The sequence below is a fragment of the Myotis davidii genome, unplaced genomic scaffold, assembly GCF_000327345.1.
Source record: "Myotis davidii unplaced genomic scaffold, ASM32734v1 scaffold1534, whole genome shotgun sequence".
In the NCBI taxonomy this organism is placed as follows: domain Eukaryota; kingdom Metazoa; phylum Chordata; class Mammalia; order Chiroptera; family Vespertilionidae; genus Myotis; species Myotis davidii.
This window is the reverse complement of record NW_006285799.1, coordinates 1,051,034-1,054,190: the sequence shown is the minus strand read 5'-3', so window position 1 is coordinate 1,054,190 and position 3,157 is coordinate 1,051,034.

Sequence of the window (3,157 nt, the reverse complement as noted above, 5' to 3'; positions counted from 1 at the left end):
GAGGACAAACTTTTTTTTTAGGAACAGTCCATTGATATTTAGAGAGAGAGGAAAAGAGAAAGAGAGAACAGAAACATTGATGTGAGAAACAACAATCCCCTGCCTCCTGCACCAGGAATCGAACCAGCAACCTTTTGGTGCACGCAATGATGCCCAACCAACTAAGCTACACTGGCCAAGGCACGACAATATTCTTTATTTTTTCAGCTTAGATGTACATAATACATCAATGGAGAACGCAGCTAGGCCTTAAAAGATAAAAGGGATTTGACAGAAAAGTAAAGCACATAGCTGCTGCCCTCAGGGTTCACTCCCCAGTGGGAGAGAAAGACAGCAACCAATTAAAAGACAGAGTCCTAATAGATTACCTCTAAGCAAGGTGCAGGGAATACACAGAGGAGGCGCATTAGTCTGCATGGGCTGCCATAACAAAATACCGCAGACTGCACGGCTTGACCAACAGAAGTGCATTTTCTCAGTTCGGGAGCTCAGGAAATCAGGAGCAAGATGCCAGCAGATTAGGTCCCTGGCGAGAACTCTTTTCCTGGTGTCTCTTCTTATAAGGCTCCCACTCTCATGACCTCAAGTAACCCTAATTACCTCCCAAAGGTTCCATCTCCAAATACTATCACACTGGAGGCTAGGGCTTCAACATAATTTCAGGGAACACCGACATTCAGTGAATAACAGGAGGAAAGTGTTCACTCCCCCTACAGTACAGGAGCGTATTGCAGACAAAGTGACTCCTGAGCTTGGTCTCAAAGCAGGCGTAGGAGCTCACCAGTGGAGGGGCAGTGGGAGCACACCTTGTAGAGAGAACAGCAGGAACAAAACGCGGGAGGAGGGATGAATGGTGAGCATTTCAGCATAGACAGAATAAGGAGTGCCTGTAGGGATAAAGTAATTTGAGACCAGATTATAAGTGGTCCCTAACCATGAGACTGAGGAGCTTAAAATCTCTTCATATGGGCAGTGGGAAGTTGGTAAAATTGTGTGTGTGCTATAATAAAGTTTGTTGTGTGGATAACAGTAATACAAGTTTAATATTTGAAAACAAATTAAAAAATTTAATGTTGAAATCATTAAAAGTTACAGGAAGATTGCAAGAATAGTACAAAGAACTCCTGTATACTCTTTACCCAAATTTACCAATTATTACTATTTTGCCACATTTGTTTCATTATTTTTCTTTCTTTGTATAACATATATATTATTTAGACATGTGGAAATAGATATATATAGATATGCATGTGTGTGTATGCACACATACACAAATATATACACACGTATACATATACATGTATATACACACACATATTTTTTCCTGAAGGATAAACCCATCTTCCATTTGTCTTCCTATCTCCTAGCTGAGTCCTGAACACACAGACACTTAATAAAGATTGAAGACTAACAACCATGTCAGAGTAGTTTACGCAAAAGGCCAGGGGTAGCCAAATTTCCTTCTGGGAAGATGAGCGGCGGGAAGACTCTGGGGATTTCCCAGCAGAATTGAGGAGCCTTTGAGTCAGAAAACCAGAGCAGCTCCTCCCCTGCTGCTGAGAATCAGCCAAACAAGTATTAACAGGGTGCCAGAAGCACATAACTCTTCGTACCAGGTCCACAATCCCTCATCCAGAATTTCCAAATCCAAAAACATTCTGAAAGTATGTTTGTATCTCCTTTGGTGGCAAAACCTGCCCGGAAGTAATCCTGAGCCTTTTGATGGTGTTTGTTTATCCCACTCTCTGAATTTTCATACATTTCACTGCATGACTAGCAATGTGTTTGATAACAAGGGTTTCCTCAGGACTCACTGGGGATAATAATTAATTCAGGGTATATCATGCCTGTATCCCCTTTCTAAAACCTGGATTTCAAATTCATGGGACTGTAAAGATTTCAGATAAGGAAATATGGAAGTGTGTTTAAAAAGTGGGGGTAAATACTTTGCAACTTAGACTGGGGCCTTTAATGAACATTTCTCCCATGAAAATGTGAGTGGAGCTCAAAGAAGACCCCACAGGCTTTGGCACCCTATATCTGGAACTACTCAAGGGGGTCTTCATTTCACCTGTTTTGACTCATGCTCCTCATTTATGCATCTTTGGTTCTTTGCTTGATTCTGTCCCTCAGCAACCACTACAGGCCTGGCTCACCATTTAATTTAAAGCCCTCACCCGAAGTTCTTCAGGATATGGTTTTTGCTATTTGATCTCTGGCCTTCCTGAACCATACTTCCACTAAGAAAAGGGCTTACGAGTTCCTCCCATCAGCCCTGCTCCACCCTCACTGTGCTGTGCCATATGGGACTTATCACCTGCATCTGTCGCCTGCTGTCCTGACTGGAACACTGGGAGGTGGGAGGTGTGTGCAAAACCGAATCAGACCACCCAGCCATTCAACCATCCAGTTGGTCACTTGTTGGATCATTTATTCATTTAAGAAATATATACTAAAATGTCTACAACTGCCAGATGCTTTTCTAAGTACCTAAAGTACAGCAATAAATAGACATATTTGATGTCATCATTTAATTAACAATCTGACAAGGGAAACAAATATTAAATAAATAATTACAATTGTAGTACCTGCTATAAATGGGGATGCAGAGTATAATGAAAGGGTGTAAGGAGGAGAAAGGGGCCTAATTGGGCATAGAGGCTCAAGAAAGTCTTCCCTGAGGAAGTGACTTTTGAGTTAAGGTGAGAAAAATGAGTAGGAGATAGCTGGGGAGCAAGGTGAAAAGGGAGAGTGGGGCAGGGAGTATAGAGGTGAGGGAGGATGGAGATGGGGAGAATTTCAGGCAAAGCAAACTACATAATAAGGACCCAAGGCAGAAAAGAACTTGGCCAAAATGTGGAAGTGAAAGCCTAACTGTGGCTAGAGGGTGGGGTGGTTTGTGAATTCTGCGATAACGCTATCTCCATTACAGAAAAGTACCAAAAACAAGCCAAGAGACCAAGGTCTACCTTTGCTTCCACTGATAACTTTGCTGCATGGCCCTGGGCAACTCTCCCGACTGTCATTTCCAACCCCCATGATCTCACTCATATGTGGAATCTAATGGAAAAAAAAAACCTGACAAAATAGAAACAGATTTACAGATACAAAGAACAGACTGACAGCTGTCTGTCTGGGGGGAAGAAGGTTGGGGCCA